Consider the following 10,202-nt stretch of genomic DNA (forward strand, 5'->3'; position numbering starts at 1 on the left):
ACTAAATTTAAAAAATTCTTTCGAATTTTTTGCGAATATAAAATATAGTATTCGGTTAGTGGTTCCGTGTTCTTGAGGTGAATAGTGTTTGAAACGATAAAACGATGAACACAAGATATTCGGGGAAATATATATTTATATATAAATTCGCGAGGGGTGTTGCTACACTCCGGTAAATAAATTAACCGGCTACAATCTAAGAACAACAAAGTTCCTAACTTCTACAGAGATTAACAAATTAAATCATATACAATGATCTAACTTTTATTTGTCTAAGAATTTAATTATTGGGTAACGTTTATAATGTACCTAAGAATATACAAGTGTTAAATCAGGCATTATAACGTTACTCCGGTGAGAAGAATAACTGTTATGGATTTGTGTGTATATCTCATCTGTATCTTTTTGCTACAAATCTTCAGCTATTTAGGAGAGAAGATGAACATAATTATTCTTATTGCTGAATCTTTATGTTGCTTTGTGTAGACTTTATATTCAATTGAAAATATGTGGTTAAATATTAACCACACAAATCAATTGAATAACCAATAAAGATGTGGATGAGGAGCTTGGACTTGCTAATCTGCGACCGGGGGAGCTTTTGAACTTAGTTTATTTTCACAAAACTCTAACCTGCGACCGTTAGGGGGAGTACTTGGTTTATTTATATACTTCCTCACCTACAACCAGGTGAGTATTAGTACAAACAATTGTACTTAATTTCTTTTGCATGTGGTAAACCAACCTGTAACCAGTACAAGAATAACCACCCATGTTGGTTTCCTTTTTCATTTAATTTCCTTTTGTTTTGATTTCTTTTTTCTTTTCCTTTTTTTCTTTTCTTTTTCTTTTCTTTTCTTTTTGTTTTGTTTTCTTTTTCCTTTTATTTTTCTTTTCTTTTTCTTTTTAATTAAGTTTAAATTGTAATAAATAAATCATTTTAAGTTTATTAAATAAATTATTTTAAGTTTATTAAATAAATTATAGTACAGTCCATTAAATAAATTTATTTAATTTAACAATTAAACTTTGAAGTAGGCCAATCCATCTAGCTGTTTAGATGTACCCTACGCACCTCTTCTCGTACTTTAACAGGTAAACGTTCAATCCAAGTACGTTCATCAACTTAACACTTCTTCAATAAATAATACTCAGATTCCTTTCACGAGTTGTTGACGCCTAGTGCAACTGGTTTGGTTCACAGACGACTAACTCCGATTCAAGTCTTTGTATTATGGCCTTGATTACATTGTTAAGCTTGCAACAACTTTATCACTTCGGACACTGACTGCCAATAAACAAATGTACTTTCACTGGAATCCTTTCTGGTACTTTAGAAAACATTTTCATTGCTACTACAATCTTGAATACTTCATTCATTGTTCTTCACTGACGCTTGGACATAAAAATAAAATCATATCAGTGAGTATAACTTCAAGACTGCAGTTGTCTTCTTTAACCTTTGTCTATACCCTGTCTTCAATTCTTCAGATTCCTATACTTCGAACATTGTCTATCTTCAATCAATGTCAATACACCGAAATCTTCTAGTAGCACTTATACACTAAATTTTCATCATTTTTGAAATCTTGAAAGACTTTAACCTTTATTCTTCACTGAGGCATGATCATATTAATGAACTTCTTTTAGTGACCTATAAACAGACTTCAAGCCTTCTTTTAATATTTTGATTCTTTGTATTTGTCTTGTCTTCATGTCTCCTGATTTCTTGTGTAGACGTTGTATTATTAACCTGTCATGTTCTAGTGTTGTTCTCATGTTGAGTTATCACGTAATTGTTCATACAACTACGTAGTCTCACCAACAATAATAATATAAAAACTTGTGGTTGGAACTTGGATGATGTATAAATAATAATATAAATATTTATTGTTGGCGGGATTCAAACCTAAGACTTGAGTAGAATATATTATTTTTATAGTTAGATATAAGGGTCCTGATCATTTGCTTTAAAAGATTTGAAGGTCATGATTGTGGATAATGAAACCAATCAAAAAAATGCATATCAAATTATACCTCATTATGTTTATTATAGTATAGTATATATACTGGTAAATGAATAAATAAAAATTACTAAAATAGAAAGTTAAATAGAAACCAAGAGAAACAACACATATCTGACATCGCCTACCCCTACATCACATCACGCACTTCCTAGATTACATAAGCTATCAGGGGCCTACTTCCGGCCCCCCAAAATCCGCCCCGGGCCCATTAGGCCTCACCAAGGCTCGAATCATTATCCTAGATAGGCCTTACACATGCAAAATAGACCTGAATAGGCCCTAGGGCCCCACTATTGGGCCCCACCCTCGGGCCCCACCACCATTTCTATCATCCTAGAAGTTATGTTTTCATCTGGTTTCCATTTTAGTGGTTTATATTGGATTAGCCCCTGAAATATATATATATATAAATTTATTAATTTATTTATTTCAGGGGCTAATCCAATAGAAACCACTAAAATAGAAACTAAATGAAAACTTAACTCTCTCTCTATATATATATATATGTATATATATGGTCTTGATCTAATAGAAACAAGTTTAATAATAACTAGAAACAAACCCAAGTCCAATGAATATTACAAGCTCAACCCAATATTTCATAGACACGTCCCCCGGCTAATCGACAAAATAAATAAATAAATTGAAACATAGTTACCACATTACATGCAAAAATACGCACAAAACTTCATCTTCTCCGCTTCAAAAAACGGTAATCGGTGGTTTATAGAAGTCGTTCGAAGGTCGTTCAAAGTTTACAACTCTAATTATCCAAAAACTCAGTCTGAATCCTCAAAAGGTACATTCCAGTATGTTTATAACAATATCGTAATTAGATTAGTTATTAAAAGTTTTGAAGACTACATGTTGATATTTTAGTGATTTTTAGGGTTCTTAATAGAGGTTAATTAATCTAACTATATTAATCTCCATATATTTATAGTATATTTCATTATAGAAGAGATAAATTGCTAGAACTAGAGGAGGTAAGTTAAATTAGAGTTTTGTAATGTTTTTATTTATTTTTTAACAATTTTTCATGTTTTAATATAAATATGATGTTTAATCTTACCGTTTAATAGGAAATTAAAGCATATTTTGCTGTTTACTGTGATTCAATTATCTCATATATGAGTTGTGTATGTGATGATTAATTTCATATGATTTAGTGATTGTTAAAAGTGGATTTATAGTAACTTGTGTATATGATTGTTAATACTGTTGTTAGAACTAGATTGATTGTTAGTGCACGTGTAGTGGATTGTTAAGTGGCATTTATGTCCACTTAGAACGCTTCGTAAAGACTCAAATTGGTATTTTGTACTCAAGTTGTTTGTGTATTTGATATATTTTTGTAGTGATTTGCATTTCAGGACATAATTAGGAAGAAGGGCTGAACATTGCATGATTTATGCTTAGACGAGTGTTAGGATGAAGCCTTGGTCGAGTGCGCGAAGAAACCAGCAAGTGAAGGCAATTAAATAAGAAGAAATAAGTTTTTCCTAAATCTCAGCGCGGTCGTGCCATACTCAGAGCGGCCGCACGGGATCTCAGGGCGGCCGCCCTAGGTCGATTCCAGAATCCCGTTTCTAGTAGAATATTGATCTGCTGGACTTATGGTCGATTTGGGATGATATATAAAGACCTTTTGAAGATGTTTTTCATAACGGAGAGCAATGGGATAACAACAAGAAGACCTAATAGCACAAATTCAATGAAGGAGAAGAAGAACTTGTTTTTACTTGTTATTCTTTGCTTATGTTGTAATCTTGGATATTTGTTTTCTTTATTGTTTAAACCTAATACTCTTGTTAACGTACTTTGCTATATTTATTCAGTTATTTCAGACCTAATTTATTTTAGTTTATTTACCATGCTTTCATTGGAACCCATGGTGACGACGAGTTCGGTTATGAACTAATCGTTATCGTGGGGTTCTAACGAATCTACTTATGGATTTCTATAGTTAATTGTTTCGATATCTTGGTGTGTGGTGATTGTATGATATCCTAGTATTGGTTGTGCTTATTCATCTTATGTGCGTTGTGAACATATAAGATAGTGTGTTAATCTCTATTGAAGCGAAAGTGAATATAGAGGTTTAGAACTTGCCATGCTAGCATAGGTTCATGTATTTGTTATGCATGATTCGTAGGTAACTTTAACCATCTTACTTGCCTTATGTAATCAAGATAGATAAATTGTTCATTAAACCATTATGTTGTAAAATTCTATAGATATATAGGGTCTCAACATATTTGGTGTCTATTTATCTTCTATCTCTTTTGTGGATGTCTCGTAGTAGGGTATTCGTACAATGAAAGTTGGCGTTTACTAGTTTCGTGTTATATGATTAATTGTCATCACCATTGCATGTTAAAGTTAAGATCAATGACTTTGAATGAAGTAGTAATGAAGTTAGAATCCCATGGTTGTCTCATATAAGTAATTCAACCTCAATTCTCTTAGTTAATGTTATTTAGTATAATCTCTTAGTTTAATCCAAACCTAAATTGTTATTTATCTTAGCATTGAGCGATAACCATATCATTGTTGCATAAGTGCATAAATTGAAGTTGACCTAAAACTGGTCTCTGTGGGAACGAACTAAAATGAATTCTATATTACTTGCGAGCGCGTATACTTGCGTGTAATTTTAACGCGTATTTTCGTCCTAACAAGTTTTTGGCGCCGCTATCGGGGACTCGGTGTTAATTTTTAGTTTATGTGCTTGACATCAGTTGTCGTTAAAGTTCACTGACTCAGATATAATACTTACTTGTTTTCTTGTTTGTTCCACGTACTCTAGAGAGCGTTTTTTGCTAACGCGTTCTCAATATCGCAAGAGAACACTGGATAAATCGGAGGAAGAAGTTGAAGTAGAAGAAGTTTTTGAAGAAGTTGAGAAAGTTGAAAAAGAAGTTGTTATTGCAATGGGAGAACCAACAGCGAATCCGAAGGCTTTGATGGATTACTCTCAACCAAAGATTAATGACATACAATCTAGCATTTTCAGACCAGCCATCGCGGCTAATAATTTTAAAATCAAATCTACCACGATTCAGATGGTGCATAACTCAGTCCAGTTTGGGGGTTCTCTAACGGAAGATCCTAACATGCACAACAGAGATTTCATCGAGATCTGTGACACGTTTAAATTCAATAATGTTTCTGAAGATGCTATAAAGTTGAGGCTTTTCCCATTCTCTCTGAGGGATAAAACTAAATTTTGGTTGTATTCTCTACCACCAGGCTCTATTACTACTTGGGAAGATCTTGCTCATAAATTTCTTACTAAATTCTTCCCTATGGGAAAGACAGCTACAATCAGGAATGCTTTTACTCAATTTGCATAGTAATCGGGAGAATCTTTATGTGAAGCTTGGGAGCGTTATAAGGAGATGCTTAGAAAGTATCCTCATCATGGGATGCCTGACTTGATGATTATCAACTTCTTTTATAATAACTTGGGAGCACAATCTAGACCCATGCTCGACGCAGCATCAGGTGGAGCCTTATGGGCTAAAAGCTACAATATTTTGCTAATAAATACAAAAACCCAACTCAGAGACTATCTCAAGGCAAGGTAGAGGGATTTCTGGAGGTGCATACAGCTACTGCTATAGCTGCTTAACTTAAGGCTTTGACGATGAAGGTGGATTCTTTGGCTAATTATGGAGTTAATCAGATCACAAGTTTCTGTGAGCTTTGTGCTCGTGCACATGAGACGGAACAGTGTGTTATATCTAGTGAAACAGCTCAGTTTGTGAGCGACTTTCAGAGGTCACAACAACCAGTTCTAGCCAGTTATCATCCCAACAACCGTAATCATCCTAACTTCAGCTGGAGCAACCATCAGAATGTAGTGCAACAGCCTTATCAGTAGTATGCAGCAAAGCAATATAATCCTCCTGGTTTTCAATAACCGTAATATGTACCAAGACAATAACTCTAACTTCAGCAACTACCGCATGGAAGTACAAGTCAATCTAATGAAAAATCTGAATTGGAGGAGTTGAGGCTCATGTGCAAGAGCCAAGCAGTCTCCATCAAAACTCTAGAGAATCAAATTGGGTAGATTGCCAATGCCTTGCTGAATCGACAACCTGGTACACTCCCTAATGATACAGAAGTTTCAAGAAAGAATGAAGCTAAGGAGCAAGTTAAGGCAATTACATTGAGGTCTAGGAAGGTTGCAAGCCCCGAAAAATCTCAAGTTTCAGAAGATGAAGTTGTGGCTGAAGAAGAAATACAGAAGGAAGCAGAAGTGGAACCAAGGAAGAAAACTGTGGAACACACTCCTCCTGAGGGTAATACAGGGGAGAAACATGTCTATCCTCCACCTCTTTTTCCTAAAAGGCTGCAGAAGCAAAAGTTGGATAAGCAATTTGCTAAGTTTCTGGAGGTGTTCAAAAAACTTCATATCAACATACCTTTCGCTGAAGGTCTTGAACAGATGCCTAGCTATGCGAAGTTTATAAAAGGTATTCTCTCTAGAAAAGTGAAGCTTGATGACGTAGAGACCGTTTCTCTTTCAGAGGAATACAGTGCTGTGCTGCAACAGAATTTGCCTCTGAAGCTTAAAGATCCGGGAAGCTTCACTATTTCTTGCACCATCGGAAACTTATCATTCGAAAAGTGTTTATGTGATTTGAGAGCCAGCATCAACCTGATGCCTTTGTATGTCTTCAAGAAGTTGGATTTACCTGATCCAAAGCTTACATATATGTCCTTGCAGTTGGCCGATCGTTCTATTACATATCCACGAGGCATTGTGGAGGATGTCTTGGTCAAGGTGGACAAACTCATCTTTTCTGCTGACTTTGTAATTCTTGATTTTGAGGAGGATAAAAAGATTTTAATAATCTTGGGAAGACCATTCTTGGCTATTGGTCGAACCTTGATTGATATGCAGAAGAGTGAGTTCACTATGCGAGTACCGGATCAGGATGTGACATTTAATATTTTCAATGTCATAAAATTCCCTACTGATAAAGAGGAGTGCTTAAAAGTGGAATTGGTTGATTTTGTTAATACTTCAGAACTTGATGAAATGCTAAGGTCTGATGCCTTAGAGAAAGCCTTGATGGGGAATTCAGATAGTGAAGATGACGAAGGTGATGAGCAGTTGCAGTATTTGAATGCTTCTCCTTGGAAGCGAAGGCCGGATATGCCTTTTGAATCTCTTGGATTGGAAGAGATAAAAAAAAATCTCCAAAGCGTCTCAAACCATCTATTGAGGAAGCTCCTACACTTGAGCTTAAACCTTTGTCTGAACACTTGAGGTATGCATTTTTAGGTGATGCATCTACTTTTCTTGTTATTATTGCATCTGACCTTTATAGTAGTGATGAGGAAAAGCTCTTGAGAATTCTGAGAGAGTTCACGTCGGCAATTGGATGGACTATAGCAGATATTAAGAGAATCAGCCCTTCTTATTGCATGCATAAAATTCTGTTAGAGGAAGGAAAAAAACGGACTGTTGAGCAACAGAGAAGCCTAAATCCGGTCATGAAGGAGGTTGTGAATAAGTAAATTCTTAAGTGGCTAAACACATGCATCATTTATCCTATTTCTAACAGTTCTTGGGTGAGCCCAGTTTAGTGTGTGTCAAAGAAAGATGACATCACCATGGTTACTAATGAAAAGAATGAGCTCATTCCTACTCGAACAGTCATGGGGTGGAGAGTTTGCATGAATAATATTATCTGCTGGATGGCTATTCAGGCTATAATTAGATTTGCATCGCTCCAGAAGATCAGGAAAAGACTACCTTCACTTGTCCGTTTGGTACTTTTTCCTTCAGAAGAGTTTCTATTGGGTTATGTGGTGCACCTGCCACATTTCAGATATTCATGATGGCCATATTCTTTGACATGATTGGTCAGATTGGGGAGGTGTTCATGGATAATTTTTATATATTTGGGGATTATTTTGATGAGTGCTTGCAAAATCTTGGTGTAGTTCTTAAAAGGTTTGTTGAGACCAATCTGGTTCTCAATTGGGAGAAATGTCACTTTATGGTGCAACAGGGCATCATTCTTAGGCACAAGGTCTTTAGTCGAGGTCTTGAGGTGGACAAAGCCAAGGAGGGGGTCATTGAAAGCCTTCCTCCACCAATTTCTATTAAGGGAATCCGTAGCTTTCTTGGTCATGCGGGCTTCTATCGGCGGTTGATCAAGGATTTCTCTAAAATCTCTAAACCATTGTGCAATCTATTAGAGAAAGATGTCCCTTTCAAGTTTGATGATGAGTGTCATAACTGCACCTGATTGGAATGAGCCTTTTGAAATGATGTGTGATGCGAGTGACTATGCACTTGGAGCAGTTTTTGGGAAAAGAAAGAACAACATATTTCATGTGGTCTACTCTGCTAGTAAGACTCCAAAAGGTGCTCAACTGAACTACACTACAACTGAGAAAGAGCTATTGGCCATTGTCTATGGCTTTGAGAAGTTTCGATCCTATTTTCTTGGGACGAAGGTGACAGTTTTCACTGATCACGCTGCGATTCGCTATCTCATCTCGAAGAAGGACTCGAAGCCTAGATTGATTTGATAGGTTATTTTACTTTAAGAGTTTGAGTTGGAGATCAAGGAAAGGAAGTGTACTGAGAATCAAGTTGTTGATCATCTCTCCCGATTAGAAAATCCAAGTACAGTTTCATATGACAAGACATTGATAAATTAGTATTTTCTCGATGAGCAGTTGTTTAGGTTGCAAGAAGAAGAACCTTGGTTCGCAGAAATTGTGAACTATCTTGGGAGCAACATTATGCATCCAGACTTATCTTCTACTTAAAGGAAGAAGTTTCTTCACGAGGTGAAGTGGTACATGTGGGATGAGCCGTTTTTATTTCGGCAAGGAGTTGAGCAAATCATCGGGAGATGTATTCCATATAGTAAGACAGAGGGTATCTTGCGATACTACCATTTAACGGTTTATGGAGGACACTATGGTGGAGAAAAGACAGCAGCTCGTATCTTTCAAGCAGGATTCTTATGGCTGACATTGTTTAAGGATGCGCATCAGTTCGTTTTGAAGTATGATCGCTGCCAGCATGTTGGTAATATGTCTAAGAGGGATGAGATGCTTCTTAATGTGCTTCTCGAGGTTGAGGTCTTCGATATTTGGGGAATTGACTTCATGGGGCCATTTGTCTCGTCGTGCAACGATCAGTATATCTTGTTGGCAGTGGATTATGTCTCAAAATGGGTGGAAGTCAAGGTTTTGCCAACAAATGATGCGAAGGTAGTGCTCAATTTTCTTCATAAGCAGATATTCACAAGATTTGGGACTCCAAGAGTCATAATCAGTGACGAGGGATCGCATTTCTGTAATCGCAAGTTCACTGATATGATGTAGAGATATAATGTGAATCATTGCATTGATATAGCCTACCATCCTCAGAATAATGATAAAGCTGAGGTATCTAACAGAGCGATCAAGCGTATTCTAGAGAAAGTTGTTTGTCCATCGAGAAAGGATAGGTCTTTAAAGCTGGATGAAGCTGTTTGGGCTTATCGAGTAGCATTCAAGACTCCGCTAGGCATGTCGCTGTTTCAATTGGTTTATGGTAAAGGATGTCATTTGTCTGTGGAGCTAGAGCACAAGGCGTATTAGGCTTTGAAGAAATTGAACCTTGATCTGACTACAGCTGGGAAGAAAAGGATACTTCAATTGAATGAACTTGATGAATTTCAACTTCAAGGAGAAAGTCAAGAGGTGGCATGATAGGGTCTAGTGATCAAATCATTTGTGTCGGGGCAACAAGTTCTTTTATTTAAGTTTCGTCTCCATTTTTTTCCTGGAAAGTTGAAGTCGAGATGGTCAGGGCCGTTTGTTATCAAAACTGTGTTTCCACATGAAGCGGTGGAGATTTTTTGAGAATGATCCAGGCCAAGCATTCAAGGTGAATGGATAGCGTTTGAAGCATTACTATGGAGATATGGCCAACCGTGAGGTGGTTACTGCCATTTTATTGTCCACTTGATCTCGGAATTCTACGTCAAGCTAGCGACGTAAACCAAGCGCTTCTTGGGAGGCAACCCATGTTTGTTGTACATTAGTAGAAGATAGAAGGAATAAAAACCAGAAAAAACACTCAAAGAATCAGAAAAACAGAAAAATAGGGACTTTTTCCAGAAGCACGGCGCGCCCGTGCTGGGAAGCGGG

At 36.5% G+C, this 10,202-nt stretch overlaps 1 non-coding gene across 1 annotated transcript; it reads right to left on the bottom strand.

Moving 5' to 3' along the window:
- Positions 1-5,350: 5,350 nt before the first annotated feature.
- LOC141722451 (small nucleolar RNA R71) lies at positions 5,351-5,457 on the bottom strand. The gene has a single exon (XR_012575469.1). It is a non-coding gene; the product is annotated as a small nucleolar RNA R71 (small nucleolar RNA).
- Positions 5,458-10,202: the final 4,745 nt, after the last annotated feature.

Source organism: Apium graveolens, chromosome 4, assembly GCF_009905375.1.
Source record: "Apium graveolens cultivar Ventura chromosome 4, ASM990537v1, whole genome shotgun sequence".
Lineage (NCBI taxonomy): Eukaryota > Viridiplantae > Streptophyta > Magnoliopsida > Apiales > Apiaceae > Apium > Apium graveolens.